Raw genomic sequence first — 23,613 nt, forward strand, 5'->3', positions numbered from 1 at the left:
TGCTATTTAGAATTAAATACCTTGAAACTTTATTTAAAAACCAACTCCTTTCTACAATTTCAGGGTCTGTTTAATTCATACATATCTTTAGAGAATTAGCTGAAGAAACCATGAATGTTAGACTGTCAATCTGTTCCATCAGTTGCTTTCTTTTGAATTTATAATGAAATATTTTAATACCAAAACAATGCAGAACTAAAAACTGAAAAGAGTTAATGGTGACAGGTAAGGAGTTAATAATGGAAATAAGAGTTAAGCAAACATACAACTATATAGGGATACAGAAGTGTTTTATACACATACATATATCTAATGACTTTTCCCTTTATAAACATAAATTAATGTCTATAAATATTAATTCAAATATTTAGTAAAGAGGGAAAGAGAAGAGAAAACAGAATCTCCTGCAATCACATGCTTCTTTGATAGATCCTATTACTTTTCCTATTCAGGTTCTCAAAAAAGCACCTCTTTCCAGCTATGCTGTAAAACTCCCTCCAGAACTTCATTTCTAATGTTGACTTCAGAAACTCTCTTCTCTCTGCTCACCACTTTAGTCCTAAAAGCTAAGAGGAATAGTTACCTATGTATCTTGGATATCAGAAACATTTGAAGCAAAGCTTTTTTTCTCCCATAACTTATTACTTCCTTTTTTATCCACTAGTGCAAAAACTGTTTAATTCTATGTAATTCTAAATGATCTGTTCTATCTTTTGTGATTACCTCTGTCCTTTACTGTAAACCTCATCCAATTTTCTTCTAATTGTTTTTGGGTATGAACTTTAATATTTAGGTTGCATATTCATTTTGAGCCTATATTGTCATATGGCATAAAATGTTTTTTGAAGACTAATTCGGCCCAACTGTTTTAGCAAGAACTTCTTTCTAATTTTTCCATCAATTCTTGTTAAATAGGAGTTCACTCCCAAGTAATTTACGTTCTCAGGTTTATGAAACATTGGGTTGAGTTCAATTTTTAAAATTCTTCTTTATATAGTCTCTTCCTCTGATGTTTTAATATTTTTAATGCAGTACTAGATAATTTTAAAGATTAGTGCTTTAGACCAGAGGTGTCATACTCACATCAGGGCTACCCAACAAGATTAAGGAAATGTTTAATAAGGCAAATACAAATACAACACAACATAGATAATGTTAATTTGTTGTTTTCTAAGTCAACATGCAGCCTGCAGGGATAGTTTCTATTTGAGTTTGACATCAAGGTTTTAGAATATTATCTGAGATTATGAATGGTATTTTAACTCTATTACTATTATTTATCTTCATTAGTATCTCTGAGATACTAGAATTGTTCCTCTGAGTGAATTTTGTCGCTATTTATCTAGAACTATAAACTTAGAACTAGAACTAGAAAGTCTGGCAAAGCACTAAATTTATATCTTAGCAGGTTTTGTTGTCATTTTTATTGTACAGCCCAGCTTTAAGCACTGAATATCAATCCTATTATTTAAGTACTTATTTCTTTCAGTGTTCTGCAATTGTATCTATACAAGTCTCTTGGCAGATTGACTCCTAAGTATTCTATGAATGCTATGGCTACTTTGACTAGGACATCCCTCTCTATTATTTTTTCCTGGATTTTATTGTTATGGGAAAATGCTGCTGATTTCTGTGAATTTATTTTGTATCCTGCTATTTTATTGCAGCTAATACAACACATATAACTAGCAGTCATTTCTAATAAGTAAACTGTCACATGATATGAACAAACATTTCCCCAAAGAAAAACAACAAACTATTAACAATTTTATAGAAGATTTCTGAAAATCAAAACGTCTATGAAGTTTCATCTTATATGGAGCAAACTGTCAAAATGCTAACAATGTTGGAGGGGTTGTGTAAAGAAAAACACATTAATATATTGTAGAGTTGCGATTTGGCTCAAAAATTAAATAAGGAATTCAGAATTAAGCTAAGAAAGTGATTAAAATGTCTATGCCCAGAAACTTTACCCAATCCTATATCCCCAGGAAGCAAAAAATGGGAAGGGGGGAAGGCCCAACATACAACAAAATACTTATAGCAGCATTTGGACTCCTCCCCTGGAATCCACCATGGCTTTTGCCTTATCTTGCCAAGTTCAGGTCTCCTCTGAACTTTTGGATATCTTGATGACATGCCCTCTCCACTGGGACCAATTATCTAGAATCATACCCCAACTCTGACAAGACAAATTTTGTTTCATGTTGCCAGGGCCCAGGCCTCCATTGCACTTATTCACCATTTCCATGTCATGCTAAAGTGAATATAGCACCTCACTCTACTGTATTTCTAGCTCTCCTTTATTTCTCTCTCATCATAACTATAAGCTTTTTGAGGTGTGGAGCTATTTCACTCATTTGCATTTGCATCCCTGACACTCAGAATAGAGCCTGGCAAGTTCTTAATAAAGGTCCTATCTACCTATCTCTCTATCATAAGGAAACAAAGTTGATGGCCATCAACCAGGCCAGGGGCTGGAAAACAATAGTCCAAAAAGGCCATTTAAAAAATGTAAAAACTACTCCTAGCTCATAGTTACAAAAGCACTTGTTGGGTCTGATTTAGCTTGTGGGTTATCATTTGCTAATTCCTAAATGAGATGATATCTAAATAAATTAGATATATGAACATAATGGAATATTACTGCTACATAAAAAATAATGTATATGAAGAATATGGAGAAGCACAGGAAGACAAATTAACTGATGCAAAATGAAATATGCTAAATGAGTAAAACAATATTCAAGATGACAATAATATGAGTGGAAAGAAAAACAACAAAAAATAATGCTGTGAAATTATAATGACCAAGTTTGGTCCCCAAAGAGCAGATATGCACCTCCCTCCCTTCTTTGCAGAGGTGGAGGACAATAGCTGTGAATGCTACATATAGTGCCTGACTTGGCTGATATATTAATTTTGATAACTGTTTTTTTTCTCATTTTCATTATCTGTTTTACAGGATGGTTCTCTGGGTTGGATAGAAAGGAGAGAGACATATTAGAAAATGGAGATGTAAAAACAAAAGCTAGGAATGAGACTTATTTTTTTCTGACTTTAAAGCAATGATTTTACAGAGATATTTTCTGAAAGTCTTAATTATATGAGGAAAGAACACTGGTTTAGGAATGAGGAGACCTGGGCTTTAATTCAAACTATGACAATAACTTTACTTCACAGCACAGGATCACAGATTTTGAGCAGGAATGACTGACCTGAGAGGTTGCTGAGTTCAAATCATCATTTTACAAACAAAGAAATTGAAAGACTGGGTGACTTGCCCATGGTCACACAGTTATTAATAAATGTCTGAGGCAGAAATCAAAATCAGGTCTTCCTGACTCCAAGTGTAGAGGTCTATCTACTACATACTTAGCTGTCCTCCATTCAGTAAAGTTCAAATGACCTTAGATTATATAGCTTCTGTAAATGAGACACTGCTTGGCACAAGGGATACAAAGACAAAACATAAACAATTCTTTATCTCAGGGGCTAAAATTCTAGATTAGGGGATGTCAGAGGGGACAATTAGCTATATGACTGAGCAAATTACTTAACTCATCTGCAAAATGTGCAGTTGAACTGAAGATCTCCAAGGTCTTTTTCAACTATAAAAATTATACGATTCCATTCAAACTACATAATTCATTTCTTGACTTCAATCTTTCCTCTTCAATGTGCATTAACATTTACTCTACTTCTTCCTTTATTTTGTGTCCAGTCTAGTTAATGGAAGAAAAACCACATTTGACAGTATTCTGTCCTCTTTGGATTACAATGTATTATTTGCTACACATCTAGTTTATACCCTATGATGTCTTTTACACACTGAATCTAGGACAAAGCTCTAAGACAAAGGTTGAAAACTGTACATCTATCCCAGTCTTCTCACCTCCAATTTAAAGATTATATTACCTGTGCTAGATTTTGCTCTTTCACAATAAGATATGCTTTTTGTTGAATTATAAAACAAAATGACATGAAAAGCAGAAACCTCTGGTGCCAAAAATTTATACATTTATAAGAAAAAATGTTAGAGACCTAGATCATAAGAAGCCATTTACATAGTCTATCTCTAAGTCTTAGTTTTGACTTATACTATAGAACCCTATTAAAAACTCAAAAGGGGATGAATTAGTTTCATCATGACCAATATCTTATAAACTACTCAAATATTAATTCTTTATAACATTTTAGATCTGGAATTTCAAATTATTTCAAGTAAGAAAATACACTAAAATATCACCCACATTTTGAAAAGACAAAGTTATTTTTAAATTTTAATATAAATTAAAAGACTTAGGAAAATAGTCACAGTAACTCATTTGGAAATTTAACAGCTAACATTCTTTCAAGGCTACAAGTATGCCATGTATACAATGGGTGAAAAAGAGACTTGGTTTTTAATGGAATATAGCATTTATTTATGTATCATCAGGTGCTAAATAAAAGTGTACTATTAATTTGGTCTGTGATCCATGAGACAGGCAATATTTTTGGTGAAACAAATTGAGTTTTTAGATTAATTAAATTTTTTTTCTTAAAAGAGGCACATATTTAATTGCAATTTCTGGTCCAAGTGTGTCTCTCCTTAATGACATATTCTGAAACCTACCATACTGTTACACCCAGGGGAAGTCAATGATGTAAATAGGGTCTTCAGCATGTAACAGCCATAGAGGAATGTAACAACTGACTCTAAACTGAATGATACTTTTGCATATCTGGTGACATCTGGTATTTTAATCTGAAGTTGTCAAATGTCTTTTATATTTACTGAAAATTAACTGTATTCAGAGAAAGAGGTCAAACATATACGTTCAAAATGGAAAGGAAGAGAGAGAGGGAGAAAGAGACAACAGAGAGAAAACGAACATTCTATACTTACCCCAGAACAGGAACTGATAAACCAAACCAATCTTCCAAAGTCCACTGCTCACTGGAGAGATCAAATCTCTCAAATGTTTTATTATATCTTTATGATTCCTTGTTTATATAGTAAGAGAGCACCTCTTTTTCCTGTATCAAAAAACAAAGCAAAACAGGTACGCATATTCACTTAAGGATATTGTTTCAAAATAAAAAAAATTATAAAAATAGAAGTGTCATTGGCAAGAGGTTTCATAATGACACACTACAGGAGGCAAACTATTGTAAAGATGATACAACACATAAAACAAATTTACATAGTCTATAATAGGAAAATCTCTCTCATTTTCTTTCTCCTCTCATTTCTACAAATACACAAATACTCCCCTTCTCTTTCACTACCCCTACATATTAGGAACATCTGAAGAAAAAGCACAATTTACTTCATCTATTAAAAAATATGACACACTTTTAATAACAGACCTTAAAACTAAGATCAGAAATCTGTGCAGCTATATGTATTAAAAATTGGAAAGGTATAAAGGAGTCAGGCACAATCATATTTTGCATAGTCTATGAAATTTTACATTTATTGCATTCTTGAATGCCCAAAATAGAAGTTAGCCAAGTGGACTGTGAAGCAGGTAAGAAAGAAGAGGAGAACAGGGATCATTCTCATGGAGAATGAGTTACTTCAGGTCATCATGCCTAACCAAATATGTGTCAGATTTATAGAGTTTAAAATATCCTCTTGTGTTGACTTTCATCATATCATAAATTTATAAATAGCATTTAAAATTTGTGATATACTCTCAGTAAGCTTAGTCTTTGTGTGAACACTGGCAAATCATTTAAACTCTGTGGGCCTCAATTTACTCTTCTATAAAATAAGGAGGTTGCAAGAGCATAAACTATTGGAAGAAAAATTCATTATTCAACAAGAATTGAGGAAAAAATATCAAAATGCAGTTTGGCAGAAATCAGATTAAACTAGTATTTTAGATCTTATAATAAGTTTACATAAAACTTTACACAAAAAGTTCATACAAACATCCAAATCTAAATGCTCACGTTATTAAAAGCAGAAAAATAATTTATCAAACAAGATAGAGGTAATCATAAAATACAGAACTCTACGAAACTAAAAATATTCTGCCTAGAGAAAACCAAAGTAGGAAGAAAGGGGAAAAAACAGCAGTGAGAAAAGAAAAGTTTCAAACATCCCTATAACACAGGATTGGTATTGGTGATCTGAAGGGAGTGGACACAAAATTTAAGAAAAAGTAATTTCTCTGTAGTTAAACAGTCAAAGGATATGAACAGGCTGGGGAGGTGGAATTGCAACTATCAATGACAATATGATAAAATGCTCCAACTCACTAGTAATGAGAAAAATTTGATTAAACACTGAAATTTCACCTCCTACCAATCAAGACTGGAATGGTCAGCATTAGAGCACCTATGGAAAAGCAGTTACAAAAATACACTGCTGGTGGAACTATGCCTTGGTCCAACCATTCCAAAATAATTTGGATTTTTGTGAGAAAAGTCACTAAACTGTTCATATCTTTTGAGTTGGTAATCTTACAAGTAGGCCTGTACTTCAAGGAAATCAAAGATAGAAAGGGCTCATATGTAATAAAACATTCATGTAAGCAGTTTCTTGTGGTAGCAAACAGCAGAAACAATTAAGTGCCAACCAAAAACTGTGGTAGGTGCATGCATTAGAAATGATGAATTTAAAGAATTCAGAAAAGTATGGGAAGACTTGTATGAATGGGTTGAGAGACAAGTAAGCAGAACTAGGGGAATAATATTTAAAATAACTACACTAATGAAAATGAAAACAACACTGAAAGGCAGCTGAGTAAATATAATGACCGATTTTGGTATGGTAAAACAGATGAAATGCCATTCTCATCTGCCTGTACAGAAGCAGAGGGCCATACTGCAGAATGCACCTTATTTGGTCAGATACAGTTGCCAGGTCAATTGATTTTGCTTAATATTTACTTTGTTATAAAAGAGGGCATTTTGGAAAATAACTGGTATAAAATTTTTAAAAAAGCATTAAAATAATAAAAGAATACAGAGACTGAATGATTTTTAAGGAGTATTCCAAATCAAGCTCTATGACATCATATTCCCAAGAACCTCTCCAACTCTGAATTATTACAGAAAATTTTTTAATATTCGAGGAATGGAATAAACATTTTCATTTCCACAATCTGTCTCTAGCAATCACTCTTACAGTTTCCATCTTAAGCATATCAAATTTTTTAAAAATTATGAGTACAAGGAAAAATAACTAAATTAATTTTGGCTATTGCACATAGTACTGTGGCAGTCTCTAGAAATACAATATCTATAAATTACCAAATAAAGCATAAAATTAGTTCAATAAATATTTACTGATTGCTTAGTATGGGCAAGGTACTATGCTAGGAAGTACTGTTGGGACAAGCAGATAGTCTCCCAACATGAATACCTTGGAAGTGATGATACTCATTTGACAGAATAACAGAGTTTTTAAGCTGGAAGGGATCTTCAGAGCTATCTAGTCCAACCCACACTCCAAGGAAATCTCAAATGATTATAGTATTCCCAGCATTCGGTCTGTATGTCCATCACACTGACTCCTAAGGCAGCATACTCCATTTCTGATGGTTCTAATGGTTAGATTATTCCTGACAATAAAAATTCATCTTTTTGTAACTTCCAACAATTGCTTCGGGTTTTGTCTTCTCAGGCAAAAAGAAAAGCTAATTCTATCTTCTACATGACAGTCTTTTAAAGACTTGAAGACAGAAAGGTCTCCTTCCACCTATACCTAGCATCTTCTCATCTCCTGGCTCAACATCCCCATTCTGTCAGCCTAGTCTCCTAAGAGCTTTTCATAAAGCCTGTTTGCCTCCTAAATGATCTCTAGTTGAAAGAGGTCTTTCAGTGGGACACAGTACTACACATGTGGTTGTTCCAGGGCCGATCTATTGTCTCTCTACTTCTGCAAACTATGTCTCTCTTAGAGAAGCCCAATACCATATTCATTTTTCTAGTAGGCACAGAGAACAGTTGATTTATAGTGTTTGCAGTTCACTAAAACTCCAGATTTCTTTCAGATAAACTACCACCTAATCATATCTTCATCATATTGCATTTATGAATCAGATTTTTTTGAACCAAACTGTAAGACTTTATATTTATCTCTAATGATTTTCATCTTATTAGAGCCAGACTGATGCTCTAACTTACTAAGATCTTTTTGGATCCTGCTTGTCTTGTAGAAGCCATCTTTCCCATCACATCTCATTAACATAGCTGTCAAAGTGATATTCCTAAAACACAGGTATATCACTAGCTTTCTCAATAAATTCTATTGCCTCTCTATTCCTCCTGGACTTTTCTCATTGGCATTTAACAACTAAGATCCAACCTACCTTTCTAGGCTTTTTATGCATCCTCTTCTTCAATCACTTTAGGTGCCAGTCAAATTGGCCTTCTCACTGCTCCCTGAATATAATATTTTTATCTCTAGCTTTAGCTCCTCTGCACAAGCTGTCTTCCTTGCCTGGAATGCTTTCTCTCTTCCCTCTAGCCTCTCAGAACCCCCAGATTCCTTCAAAGCCAAGCTTATCTTCCATCTCCTATATAAAGCCTTTCTTGAGCCTCACAGCTGCTTCCATCTCCCACTAGAAATTACCTTGAATTTATTTTGCGTATGCTTATGCATGGACATGTCTCTACCAACAGAATATATACTTCTTGACAGTAAGCACTGCTTTTTTGTCTTTGTATCCACAATGCCCAGCACAGTGTCTGACATACTGTAAGGGCTTAAAAAAAAGATAATTTACAGAATGATCATCATTTGCACTCATATTAATTGATAAAAATCTTAAATTGCACATATCCTTGAAGCACTCCACTGGTGACCTTCTACCAAGCTCAAATAGAACTATTCATTATTGTTTTTTGAGGTTGGATATTCAGCCAGTTTGGAATTCATCATTTTATATTGTTCCTTTGCCTATATTAATCCTTATTTTCCACAAGAATAGTATGAGTTCCTCTATCAAATACTTGGGTAATATCTAGATAAATTATCTCTGAGTGGAAGTCAAGTGCACTGGCATAGCTAGAATTTGTCAACTCTATTCCTTTTCCTTTTTTACAAAAACTGGGACATTTGTCCTTCTCAAGTCATGCAGGATACCACTTCCTTTTTCATTTATCTTTTGTCACTGATAATAACTTAACAATCATATCTACCAGTACTTTCATAACCTGAGAATAAAATTAACTTGGGTCAGATGACTTGAAGCCATCAAAAGCAACGATGTACCTTTTATCTCCGGCAATTCATACTGTACCTCCTGTATCCAGTTTGTGTAGATACCTCTAACTTGTTATTAAGCTCTTGTCCTGGGGTTCTGGGCTCCTCATTGGTAAGTCTTCTATATTTAGCGCAGTCCTAGAACCATCACACCACAGAGTGTGCCATTCCAGCTCCCCATAACTCCAGGCCCCACTCTTGTTTTCATATATCTAGTTTTAGGAACACTAATCAAATCAATTGAACTATTCCTGGAAAGGACATGATAGTAAATTGCCTGATGGCTCCAGTCACCACTCCTGGATGTATTAGGTTAAAATAAACCTTAATAGCCACTACTTCTCTATATATTGTTTTCCTTTACTATTAGAGTATAAGCTCTGTGAGGGCAGGAACTGTCTTGTGTTGGCATATCTGTATCCCTACATTTTATATTTTGTACCCCAGCACTTAGCAAAGCACCTGGCATATAGCAAATTCTTGGAATGCTTTTTCAGACTTATGGCAAAGGTGGCTGCCTGAACAGAGAGGCTGGAAACTCACTTACCATACATCTACACTAGCAAAACCCTGAAGTACACACCAGAATGAATTATCATCAAGAAATGCAGGTGCAGTGGAGAGAGAACTGGACCTGAAGTCAAGAAGACCTGAATTCAGATCCTGCTTCTGATACTTACTAGTTGTAGTATGCTGAGCAAGTCACTTAACCTCTAATCTCCGTGTCCTCATCTGTAAAATGGGGATGACAATATGTCTACATACAAGGGTTGTTGCAACGATAAAATAAAATAGCATTTTTAAGGAGTTTTGCTTTGTAAACCTTCAAGTACTACGTAAATGCTAACTATAAACTCGTTGAATTCTTCTAAGAACTGCAGAATAAGGAAGGGGCTGCCAACAAGTCCAGTGCCAGAGCATGCAGACAAGCCAAAGAAGGGCCCAATACAAATATAACCAGCAGGGCTTGCTGTATGGAGGGAGCAAGAGAGGAGGGCTCTCAAGGAAGACTTGACAACTTCGACTAAAAACGAGAGGAGATACTGGAATATAATATTCCAAAAGGAGAAAATTATGATTTTACAAAGAAGAATTGCTTATTTGGCAAAGCTGGATTGAACAGAGGATTATCAAGCATTTCTGATGAAAAGATGTGATCTGAATAGGAATTCTGAAATATGAATACAGGAATCAAAAGAAACCTAGGGAGGTAAATTAATTTGTGCAAGTGGAAGGAAACGTATGAAGCATTTCAATAGAGAAGAAACAGGCATCCCTAAAAAACAAATGATCTTGACTGACTTAAATAAGAAAAATAAAGTGCCTAGGGGGTAGAGTGGTTCTTTTTGGAGGGTTTAAGGACAGAAAAGAAAAGGAAGAGCAAAAGAATACACTAGAAAACAAAAGGAAGAAGAAAGAGGTGAAAATTGCTGTTTCAAATAATTGTTGTTTGTGAGAAGTATAAAAGGGGAGAATACAAAAGGCATAAGATAAAAGGCCTATTATCTAATAGCTGCCAAACTAATTGAAGACAGAACTGCACAAATCAAACTGACAATGACAGCAAAACGCAAGTGGTAAAGAGGGAGAAGTTCTACTGGAGTTCAGCGGAAGGAGCATTTGCCTTTGGTCCTTGGGAGTCAGAAATTTGATTCAAAGGAGGTAGAAGGTAAACAGCAAATAGAAGAATAGAAAGGACTTCAGAGTTGAAAGAGGATATTAAGGTAGGATGAATAGCAATGGGTAAAGACATATAGGCAGGACAGCACAAAGTATATTTTAGGGAATAGTGAATAGGCCAGTCTGATTGATTACAGCGGCTAATGGAGAAGATGAATGAGAAATAACATTGAAAAAAAGAGATTGGAACAAGTCTATCATGGGACTTAACATCCAGCAGAAGGAATATGAATTTCTCCCACAGACATTAGGAAGTTGCAGAATAACAGAATTTCAGAGTTAGAAGTGACCTCAGAAGTCTTCCAGAACACACGGTTAAGTAGAAAAGGTCTCCCTGCAAGCTACACATTGCCAGTTTCCTTAACTGACTTCATATAAACATGAACTCAAGGCTCATCATCTCCCAGACTGCTTAATGTAGTTTCCCAGAAATGAAGTGAATACAACATCACAGACTGGGGCTGGTAGTGGGATAGTCCTGACCACAAAGTATAGTGTGATTTTTAACCCATTATTTGAAAATCTATCCCTTCCTCCATACTTCCTGAGATAGCACCGATGGTCTCTAAGCAGGTAAGATGATCAAAGCTGTATTTTAAGAAGAATAATCTAGAAAAATTATGTAAAAATATACTGCTATGGCAAGATACTGGAAGCAAGAAGTTGAAATGAGAGGATTGTCGAGGCACAAAGTTCTGAATAAATTTAACTTTTACTATGAACAATGATAAATACTGCTACAACTACTGAAAATAGAAACAATTATGGAATACAAAAGGCAGAACATCAACTGAAAAAATCATTAGAGGAAAAAAGTGCTCAAAGTTAATCTTCAATGAATTAAGTGATAGAAATGAATGAAATGGGAGGTCGGAGCCAAGATGGCAGACTAGAAAGACACACTTACGCAGGGTCTCTCCCCACAGCTCATAAAATATCTCCAGAGAGAGACTCTCAACAAATTTTGGAGCAGCAGAAGTAGAGAACAACAGAGTGGAGGAGATTTCCAGCCCACGGTGACCTGAAAGGCCCAAGGAAACATCGGCTGCACCAGAAGGGGAGCCAAGCACGGAGCCCAGCCCAGCCTTGGCCAAGAGGCACAGTGTGAGGAGACTCTGGGAGGAAGACACCTCGGGAGCGGAATCTCCAGTCCCAGCAGTGGGTCCTCAGATCCCTCAACCCACAGGTGCCAAAGGTCAGTGATGGGGTTTTATCAGCTGGCCAGGAAAGGAGAAGGGCTTTCCTATAGCTCCAGCAGCAGGCAGCGGCCACAGAGGCAGCAGAGTAGCCCATACAGAAGCTCCGTTGTTGGAGCATAAAAACCCCTGAGGGCACTGAAGAGCTGAGTCTTACCTCAGCCCTGGGTGGAGGCTCTGGCCAAGCTGGTTTTTGTCTCATGCTGAATGGTGGCCCTGCCCATCCAGCTTATCTGAAAACCAGATAGGCCACATGGTTGTGGAGAGGTATCTGCTAAGATTCTGGGCACAAAAATCCTTCTCTGTGTCCAGACCAGTACACGCTTGATCGTGCCACCTCAGAGGAACTGAGATCTCACAGATTCCCAGAGAATCTTGATAAAGGACCCAAAAAGTCAAGTAACTGGTTAGGAAAACACCCAAAAAGGGAAAAAAAGCCCAAGACCATAGAAGGTTACTTTCTTGGTGAACAGATATCTCTTCCTATCCTTTCTGATGAGGAAGAACAATGCTTACCATCAGGGAAAGACACAGAAGTCAAGGCTTCTGTATCCCAAACATCCAAAATAAATATTCCATGGGCTCAGGCCATGGAAGAGCTCAAAAAGGAATTTGAAAATCAAGTTAGAGAAGTCGAGGAAAAACTGGGAAATGAAATGAGAAAGAAGCAAGAAAAGCATGAAAAGCAGGTCAACACCTTGCTAAAGGAGACCCAAAAAAATGCTGAAGAAAATAACACCTTGAAAAATAGGCTAACTCAATTGGCAAAATAGGTTCAAAAAGCCAATGAGAAGAAGGCTTTAAAAAGCAGAATTAGCCAAATGGAAAAGGAGGTCCAAAAGCTCACTGAAGAAAATAGTTCTTTCAAAATAAGAATGGAACAGATGGAGGCTAATGACTTTATGAGAAACCAAGAAATCACAAAACAAAACCAAAAGAATGAAAAAATGGAAGATAATGTGAAATATCTCATTGGAAAAACAACTGACCTGGAAAATAGATCCAGGAGAGACAATTTAAAAATTATGGGACTACCTGAAAGCCATGATCAAAAAAAGAGCCTAGACATCACCTTTCATGAAATTATCAAGGAAAACTGCCCTGAGATTCTAGAACCAGAGGGCAAAATAAGTATTCAAGGAATCCACTGATCACCTCCTGAAAGAGATCCAAAAAGAGAAACTCCTAGGAACACTGTGGCCAAATTCCAAAGTTCCCTGATCAAGGAGAAAATATTGCAAGCAGCTAGAAAGTGTTGTGGAAATACAATCAGGATAACACAAGATCTAGCAGCTTCTACATTAAGGGATCGAAGGGCGTGGAATATGATATTCCAGAAGTCAAAGGAACTAGGACTAAAACCAAGAATCACCTACCCAGCAAAACTGAGTATAATACTTCAGGGGAAAAAATGGTCTTTCAATGAAATCAAGGACTTTCAAGCATTCTTGATGAAAAGACCAGAGCAGAAAAGAAAATGTGACCTTCAATCACAAGAATGAAGAGAAGCATGAAAAGGTAAACAGCAAAGAGAAGTCATAAGGGACTTACTAAAGTTGAACTGTTTACATTCCTACATGGAAAGACAATATTTGTAACTCTTGAAATTTTTCAGTATCTGGGTAGTTGGTGGGATTATACACACACACACACACACACACACACACACACACACACACACACACACACACACACACAAAGAGAGAGACAGAGAGCACAGAATGAATTGAATAGGATGGGTTCATATCTTAAAAAAATGAAATCAAGCAGTGAGAGAGAAATATATTGGGGGGAGAAAGGGAGAAATGGAATGGGGCAAATTATCTCTCATAAAAGAGGCAAGCAAAAGACTTTTCAGTGGATAGAAAAAGAGGGGAGGTGAGAGAAAAACATGAAGCTTACTCTCATCACATTCAACTAAAGGAAGGAATAAAATGCACACTCATTTTAGTATGAAAACCTATCTTACAATTCAGGAAAGTGGGAGAGAAGGGAATAAGCAGGGTGGGGGGATGATGGAAGGGAGGGCAGTGGGAGGAGGGAACAATTTAAAGTCAACACTCTTGGGGAGGGACAGGATCAAAAGAGAGAATAGAAGCAATGAGGGGCAGGATAGGATGGAGGGAAATATAGTTAGTCTTACACAACACGACTATTATGGAAGTCATTTGCAAAACTACACAGATATGGCCTATATTGAATTGCTTGCCTTCCCAAAGGGAATGGGAGGGGAGGGAGGGATGAAGAGAAGTTGGAAGTCAAAGTTTTAGGAACAACTGTTGAGTATTGTTCTTGCTACTAGGAAATAAGAAATACAAGTAATGGGATATAGAAAGTTATCTGGCCCTACAGGACAAAAGAGAAGATGGGGACAAGGGAAGGGAGGGATGTTAGAAGAGAGGGCAGATTGTGATAGGGGCAATTAGAATGCTTGGCATTTTGGGGTGGGGGAAGGGGAGAAATGGGGAGCAAATTTGAACCCAAAATTTTGTGAAAATGAATGTTAAAAGTTAAATAAATAAATTGAAAAGAAATGAATTAAATAAAATGTTCTACATATTACAGTAGTGTATTGATATATTTATTTTGAAAAAACAGCATTTGATAAAATGTATGTTAATTTAAAAATCTAAATCTTGGATTTTCCCTTAAAAATTTAAGTCAAGATATAAAATATACAATAATAAAAATATAAAAATGTAGATGAATCAGGACAACAACTATTAATAAAAAATACAATCATTCACATATACAAAACTGCTCAGAACAACCTTGAGAAACTCTGTGGGCTTATTTTTTCTCCTACCCCTTGATACTTCTGTTTATCCTTGAGCTATTGTGTCAAGAATGTCTGCTTGATAGGTGGATATAGCAACTTATACATATTAGTTACTGAATATTGCTTTCTTTGTTTGGAATCTTGTTTTTACATATGTTGGAAAGATTTTCTGGTTGGGTAATCTTATTTTTTTTTTCAATTTGAACAAGCTTTTATTAAGCGCTAACCATGTGCCAAATGCTTAGTGCATTACTCTTGTGTTCATAGAGCTCACTATGTAATAACTGGTCGTTGTGTCTTTAGTCTTTTTTTTCCAATCTGTCTGACTAACTACTGGGGGAATTATTCTTCCATTCTTTCTTTCTTCCTTCCTTCCTTCCTTCCATTCTTCCTTCCTTCCTTCCTTCCTTCCTTCCTTCCTTCCTTCCTTCCTTCCTTCCTTCCTTCCTTCCTTCCTTCCTTCCTGTCTTTCTTTCTCTTTTTTTCTACATTTTCTAATGAATTTATTTTCAATTTTCAACAATCATTTCCATAAGTTTTAAATTTTCTCTCCCTCCCTCAGCTTTTCCTCCCCAAGACATCATGCAATCTTATATGGGTTCTACACATACATTCTTATTAAACACATTTTCCACATTAGTCATGATGCATAGAAGAATCAAAACGAATGAGAGAACCATGAGAAAAACCAAACCAAACCAAAACATAAAAGAAAAAATCGTCTGTTTCATTTTGCATTCTAACTCTATACTTCTTTCTCTGGATGTGGATGGCATTTTGCATCATGAGTCCTTGGGAATGTTTTAGGTCCTTGCATTGCTGTGAAGGGCTATGTCTATCAGAAACAATCTTTGCACACTGTGGCTCTTAATTGTGTACAATGTTCTCTTGGACCTGCTCATTTCACTCATTATCAGTTCATATAAGTCTTTCCAGATTTTTCTGAAGTCTGCCTGTTCATCATTTCTTACAGCACAATAGTATTCCATTACATTCATATACCACAACTTGTTCAGTCATTCCCCAATTGATGGGAATCCCCTTGATTCCCAGTTCTTGAAAACTACAAAAAGAGCTGCTATAAATATTTTTTGTACATGTGGGTCCTTTCCCCATTTTTATGATCCCTTTGGGATACAGCCCTAGAAGTGGTATTGCTGGGTGAAAGGGTATGCACATTTTTATCGCCCTTTGGGCATAGCTCCAAATTTCTCTCTAGAATGGTTGGATCAGTTCATTGCTCCATCAAAAATTAATTAGTGTTCTAACTCTCCCACATCTTCTCCTACATCTATCATCTTCCTGTTTTGTCATGTTAGCCTATTTGATAGGTGTGATGTGGTACCTCAGAGTTGTTTTGATTTGCATCTGTCTAATCAATAGTGCTTTGGAGCATTTTTTCACATGACTATAGATAGTTTTAATTTCTTCCTCTGAAAACTACCTACACATAACCTTTGACCATTTATCAACCGGGGGATGACTTGTATTCTTGTAAATTAGACTCAGTTCTTTATATATTTTAGAAAGGAGATCTTTATCAGAGACACTAGTTGTAAAAATCCTTTCTAAGTTTTCTGCTTCTCTTCTAATCTTGGTTGCATTGGTTTTATGCAAAACCTTATCAATTTAATGTAATCAAAATTATCCATTTTGCATTTCATAATGTCCTCTACCTCTTGTTTGGTCATAAATTTCTCCATTCTCCATAAATCTGACAAATCAACTATTCTTCTAATTTGTTTATAGTATCATCGTTTATACCTAGATTGTGTATCCATTTGGACTTTATTCTAGTATATGGTGTCAGGCATTGGTCCATACCCAATTTCTGCCATGCTATTTTCCAGTTTTCCCAGCAGTTTTTTGTCAGTGAGTTCTTATCCCAGAAGCTGAGGTCCTTGGGTTTATGAAACAGTAGAATGCTATAATCATTGACTACTGTGTCTTGTGTACTTAAGCTATTACTCTAATCTACACTTCTATTTTTTTAGCGAGTACCAAGCAGCTGTGATGACTGCTGCTTTATAATACAATTTGAGATCTGGTATGGCAAGGACACCTTCCCTAGCATTTCTTTTCATTACTTCCCTTGATATTCTGGACCTTTTGTTCTTTCAGATGAATTTTGATATCATTTTTTTCAGTTCTATAAAATACTTTTTGGTAGTTTAATTACTGAATAAGTAAATTCATTTAGGCAGAATTGTCACTTTTATTATATTAGCTCAGCCTACTCACAAGCAACTGATGTTTTTCCAATTACTTAGATCTGATATTATTTGTCAGATTTTATTTGTTTTGTAATTGTGTTCAAATAGTTCTTGGGTTTGCTTTGGCAGGTAGATTCCCAAATATTTTATAGTGTCTACAGTAACTTTAAATGGGATTTCTCTTTCTATCTCTTGCTGTTGGGCTTCGTTAGTAATATATGTAGATGATTTATGTGGTGGGTTTGTTTTGTATCTTGCAACTTTGCTAAAGTTGTTTATTATTTGAAGTAGTTTTTTATTTGATTCTGTAGGATTCTCTAAGCATGTCACCATATCATTTGCAAAGATAACTTAGTTTCTTCTTTGCCTATTTTAATTCCTTCAATTTCTTTTTCTTATCTTATTGCTAGACCTAACATTTCTAGCATAATATTGTATAACAGTGGTGACAATGGACATCCTTGTTTCACCCTGATCTTATTGGAAATGCATCTACCTTATCCCCATAACATAAAATGCTTGCTGATGGTTTTAGGGAGATATTACTTATTATTTTAACGAAGGCTCCATTTATTCCTATGCTCTCCAGTGTTTCCAATAGGAATGGGTGGTGTATTTTATCAAAAGATTTCTCTGCATCTATTGAGATAATCATAGGGTTTCTGTTATTGATATAATCAATTCTGCTGATATTGAACCAGCCCTGCATTCCTGATATAAATCCTACCTGATCAAAGTGTATTATTCTCTTGATAACCTGCTGTAATCTTTTTGGTAATATCTTTTAAAACATTTTTGCATCTATATTCATTAGGGAAATTGGTCTATAATTTTCTTTTTGTTTTGGCTATTTCTGGCTTAGGTATCAGAACCATATTTGTATCATATAAAGAATTTGGTAGGACTCCATCAATTTTCCCAAATAGTCTATATAATATTGGGATTAACTATTCTTGAAATGTTTGACAGAATTCACTTGCAAATCCATCTGGTTCTGGAGATTTTTTCCTAGGGAGTTCATTGAGGGCTTGTTTAATTTCTTTTTCTGAGATGGGGTTATTTAAGCATTTTACTTCCTCTTCTGTTAATCTGGGCTACTTATATTTTTGTAAATATTCATCCATTTCAATGATTGTCAAATTTATGGGCACACGGTTAAGCAAAGTAATTTCTAATTACTGTTTTAATTTTCTCTTCATTGGAGGTGAGTTCATCCTTTTCATTTTTGATACCGGTAATTTGTTTTTCTTCTTTCTTTAAAATCAAATTGACCAAAGGTTTATCAATTTTATTGTTGTTTTTTAAAAATAAAACTAGCTCTTAGTTTTGTTAGTGTGATAGTTTTCTTAAATTTTATTAATCTGTCCTTTGGTTCTCAGTATTTCTAATTTGGTATTTAATTGGGGATTTTCAATTTGTTCCTTTTTCTAGCTTTGTCAGTTGCATGCCCAATTTACTGATCTCCTCTTCCTCTATTTTATTCATATAAGCCTTCAGAGGTACAAAACTTCCCTAAGAACAGCTTTCGCTTCATCCCATAAGTTTTGGTAGGTTGTCTCATTATTGTCATTCTCTTGAATCAAGTTATTGTTTTCATGATTTGTTGCTTGATCCATTCACTCTTTAAGATTAGATTATTTAATTCCCAATTAATTTTTGGTCTATCTTTCCATGGCCCTTTATTACATATAGTTTTTTATTGCATCATGATCTGAAAAGGATGCATTGACTGTCTCTATCTTTCTGAATTGAATTTTGAGGTTTTTATGCCTTAAGACATGGTCATTTTTTGTGTATGTGCCATATACTGCTGAGAAAAAGGTATATGCCTTTCTATTCCTATTCAATTTTCTCCAGAGGTCTATCATAACTACCTTTTCCAGAATTATCTTTACCTCTTTAACTTCTTTCTTGTTTATTTTGAGGTTAGATTTATCAAGTTCAGAGAGGGAGAGGTTAAGGTCCCCCACTAGTGTAGTTTTGTTGTCTGTTTCTTCCTGTAACTCCTTTAACTTCTCCTCTAAGAATTTGTATACTATATTACTTGGTGCACATATATTTAGTAATTATATTATTTCACTATGGTGCCTTTTAGCAGAATATAATTTCCTTACTTATCTCTTTTGATTAGATTTATTTTTGCTTTTGCTTTGTCTGAGATTAGGATTGCTACCTCTGGTTTTTTACATCAGTTGAAGCATAATATATTCTGCTCCAACTTTTTACCTTTACTGTGTGTATATCTATCTCTTTCAAATGTATTTCTCATAAATAACATATTGTAGGATTATGTTTTTTAATCCATTCTACTATCAGCTTCCATTTTATGGGAGAGTCCATCCATTTCTCCCTTCCTATCCTCAAAAGAATTTTCCTTTGACTCCTGTCTCCCTCAGTCTTCCTTCCCTTCTATCACCCCCACTCCTTTTTCATTCTCTTTTCCATTACTACTTCTTCCCTCCCTTCTAACTACCCCCTCCTCTTTCTTTCCCTTCCTACTGCCTGTAGCGCAAGTAAGATTTCTATATTTAATTGAGTATGTTGTTCATTCCTTGAACCAAATCTGATGAGAGTAAAGCTCAAACAATGCTCATCTTCCTTCCTTCTTTACCTCTACTATAATATGTTTATGGGACTCTTCATGTGATGTAATTTACCCTTTTCTGCCTCCTCCTTTTCTCTTCTCCCATTACAATCCCTTCATATCCTTTAATTAAGTTTTTAATCATTACATCAGTTAATTTATACCCACTCCTTCTATGTATATCCATTTTAAATGTCATAATAAATATACAATTCTCAAGATTAACAAGTATCATCCTCTCATAAAGGGATGTAAACAGTTTGCTCATATTGAATAACAAGTTTTTTTTTCCTTCCCCTCCCCTTCCCCGTTTACCTTTTAATGTCTCTCTTGAGTGTTGTATTTGAAGATCAAATTTTCTATTGAGCTCTGGCCTTTTCATCAGGAAGGTCTGGAAATCCCTTATTTCATTGAATGCCCATCTCCTTGCCTGAAAGATTATGCTCAATTTTGCTAGGTAATTGATCCTTGGTTGTAGTCCAAGTTCCTTTGCCTTACAGAATATCAAATTCTAATTCCTCTAATCTTTTAATGTAGAAGCTGCAAGGTCCTGTGTGACCCTGACTGTAGTTCCTTTATATTTGGATTGTTTCTTTCTGGCTACTTGCAGTATTTTCTCCTTGACCTGATAGTTCTGTAATTTGGCAACAATATTTCTTGGTGTTTTCAATTTGGGATCTCTTTCAAGAGGTGACCACTGGATTCTTTGCATGACTCTTTTGCCCTCTGGATCTAGGACTTCATGACAATTTTCCTTGATGATTTCTTGGAAAATATTGTCCAGGCTCTGTCTTTCATCATGGCTTTCCAGAAGACCAATAATTCTTAGATCTTCTCTCCTGGATCTATTTTCAAGGTCAGTTGTTTTTCCAATGAGATATTTTACATTTTCTTCTCTTTTTTCATTCTTTAGATTTTGTTTGACTGATTCTTGAAGTCACATAAAGTCATTAGCTTCTACTTGCCTAATTGTAATTTTTAACAAATTGTTTGCTTCAATTAGCTTTTATACCTTGTTTTTCATTTGTCCAATTTTCCAAGTTTGACTTTGTACCTCCTTATCCATTAGTCCAATTTTACTTTTTAAAGAGCTGTTCTCTTCAGTGAATTCTTTTTTCATTCTGTCAATTATATTTTTAAAATCATTGATCAATTTTTTTTCTACCTCTCCAATTTGACTTTTAAAATCTTTATTGAGCTCTTCCAAGGATGCTTTTTGTGCTTGAGACCAGTTCATATTCTCTTTTGAGGTTTCAGGTGTGGATATGTTGTCAGTGATATCCCCTCTGAATTTGTATTTTGATCTTCCCTGTCCCTGCAGTAAGATTCCATGGTCTTTGTTTCTCTGATTTCCTTCTTGCTCATGGTGATGGTCTTTTTCCTGGCTTTTAAAGTGGATCTCAGCATCTGGGGGCCAGGTGGATCTGTCCCACATTTCTTGTGCTGGGAGCTTGAAGTCTGGTTACTGGTTTTGTGGGTTGTGGCCTCTGGTTCTTTTAGCTAGAAGCTATATAATGCTGCAGCTTACCTGGTGCTGAGTTGGCTGGTGCATGCCAAGGTTGAGGCCAAGTGAAATCTTTCTTAGTTTCCCTGGGGTTATCTGAAGTTCACTGCATGAAATGTGGGGGAGGGGTGGTCTGGCTATGGGAGGTCTCCTCCTCCTCTAGGTCTGACCTAGAGAACAGGCTCCACGGATGGTGAACCCCCATCTGAGCCAGTATCTGCCCAATTCTGGGGTCCTGGTGTTAGCTTACTGGCTCCACCCACCTAGGGCTCAGAATGTCTTGCTGGTTTATGGAGGTGGAGTTTCTTGGGATACCTCCTGTCCTGCACTGGTCCCCTTCAGTCAAAGCAAGAGGGAGTCTTTTCGGTGACTTCCCTATCCTCTCGAGCTGAAAGTCTTCTGTACGCCTTCTGCTGGCTTGACTATTCCAGGATTTTTCCTGGGGAAATATTCTCTGAGTTTTTCAAGGTCAACAAGGGAAGGGTGAGAGCACTTACAATTTACTCCACCATCTTGACTCCTAGAAGTTCAAGTGCAGGGTAATCTTATTCTTTAAAGCAATTAAAGGACACTGAAAACACCAATGAAGAAAATGCCAATTTGTTGGTTTTTACTATTAGATGCTTTTTGCAATGATTTAGAGTGATGTTGGGCATCTAGGTGGCATAGAGTGTAGGGCATAAAGTCAGGAAGACCTGAGCTCAAATATGACCTCAGACACCAGCTATGTGACACTGGGTAAAATTACATCTGTAAAATGATCTGGAGAAGGAAACAGTAAATCACTCCAATATCTTTGCCAAGAAACCCCAAAAGGGTTAGTGAAGAGTTGGACACAACTGAGCAACAACAACAAGTACAATGCTAAGACTCAGAAGGCATAACTGATTTGAATTCATAACTTATTTCTGTCATTTGATTGGCAATACTTGTAATCTGCGATTTTATTCCATTTTCCTAAGCTAGATAAAATGGTACAAACTACATATTTTCTTAATACTATTTTAATTTAATAAGTGTTAGTTGAATTGAATTTTAATTTATACATAGTTCTAAAATAATTTTAAAAAGGGCTCACTTATGACACAGAGTTTACCTTCTTTTATATTCTTATAAGAATGCCTGAAATGAAAATTTGAATGTCTTTAATTTCTCGAATGTCTTTGAATGTCTTGAATGTACTGGAATATAAAAAAGGATAGACTCCAAATCACGAGTCTATAAGAATGCAGGTGGGCTGTCAAAAAATAAAAGTATCATTAAAGGTTGAATAGTATTTAGAGAATAAAGAAAATGAAGCTTAATATTCTATCAAGAGACTTGGAGTATAGCTTTTGATTTTGCTGGATGACCTGGCACCACAGTAACACATATGGAAAACTTTTATATTTACTTCTATACGTTTACATATATATGTATATGTATATGTGTACAGTATATATAAAAATGGAATACAACAAAGGAAAATGTCTCTCTAATAGGAAGGCTAGGGAAAAATTTTAACGGGGGAATACCCCAAAGTTAGAAATAGACAGTTAAAAAAATCTTTACAGATAAATACAAATTGTTGGTGTTAAAATAATAATGAAAATCCTAGACTGCATGAAAAGGAACAAGAGTATTCATATGAAGGTAGATAATAGTCCTCCAGATTCTGCGGTGTCCATATTACATACAGAGCACTGGGTCTGGTTGGTATGATTTTTTAAAAAGGACCCAGACACTTAGAATTTATTGTAGGTGAGGGAGGATTTGAAGTGACCAGGATTGTAAAGCCTTATATGGAACTGGGATTTATTAATCCCAAGTTCAATAACATAAGTGTAATGTGAAAACTAAAAAAGCTGATGTAATCTTATACTTCATTAAATAGAAGTGAACAAAAATAGAACAGAAAGGTTTTGCTAAAGTTTGCTCTGGTCAGATCAGAAACCATAGTGCTCAGCAGTGTTTGCCATACTTTGAGGGGAATTGTTAAGTAGAAATACCTACAGATAGGGCAAAAATGTGACTTGACACCATGTCCAAAAAAGGACTTGTAAAATAATTTGTTGATGGTTAGTTTAGAGAAAAGAGATTGGGTACTGGGCATCTTGAAAACTGCCTACTAAATACGCAGGGTTATGAACTAGAAGAGTTAGAGTATTTATTCTGTGTTACTCCTGAGGGGCAGAATGAGGCATAATAGGTGAAAATTAAAAGGAAACAGCTCTAGGCTAAATAAAAGGAATGACTTTATAATAATCACAGACAGCTTATATAACTATAGAAAGAATTGGCAAAGTAGCACCTAGTCGCTCAATATTGGCTGAGTTCTTTTTAAATGTTTAGAAAGCTCTTCTGGAACGGTAACTTTCCAGGATGGACCATCTGTCATAGACATAGTAGAAAGCATTCCTACACTGGGTGGGTGCTAGACTAGATGATGTCAAAGGTCACTTTTAACCATAAA

General features: G+C 35.5%; 1 protein-coding gene across 3 annotated transcripts in view; it reads right to left on the reverse strand.

Moving 5' to 3' along the window:
• Positions 1–23,613, reverse strand: part of MBD5 (methyl-CpG binding domain protein 5) — a 438,611-nt gene that overhangs the window by 113,487 nt on the left and 301,511 nt on the right. For all 3 annotated transcript variants that reach the window (XM_072613160.1, XM_072613158.1, XM_072613159.1), the window contains exon 6: positions 4,892–5,022. The gene's annotated coding sequence lies outside the window, so the exon portion shown is untranslated. The remainder of the gene's footprint in view (positions 1–4,891; positions 5,023–23,613) is intronic.

The sequence above is a fragment of the Notamacropus eugenii genome, chromosome 5, assembly GCF_028372415.1.
Source record: "Notamacropus eugenii isolate mMacEug1 chromosome 5, mMacEug1.pri_v2, whole genome shotgun sequence".
NCBI classification, from domain to species: Eukaryota; Metazoa; Chordata; class Mammalia; order Diprotodontia; family Macropodidae; genus Notamacropus; species Notamacropus eugenii.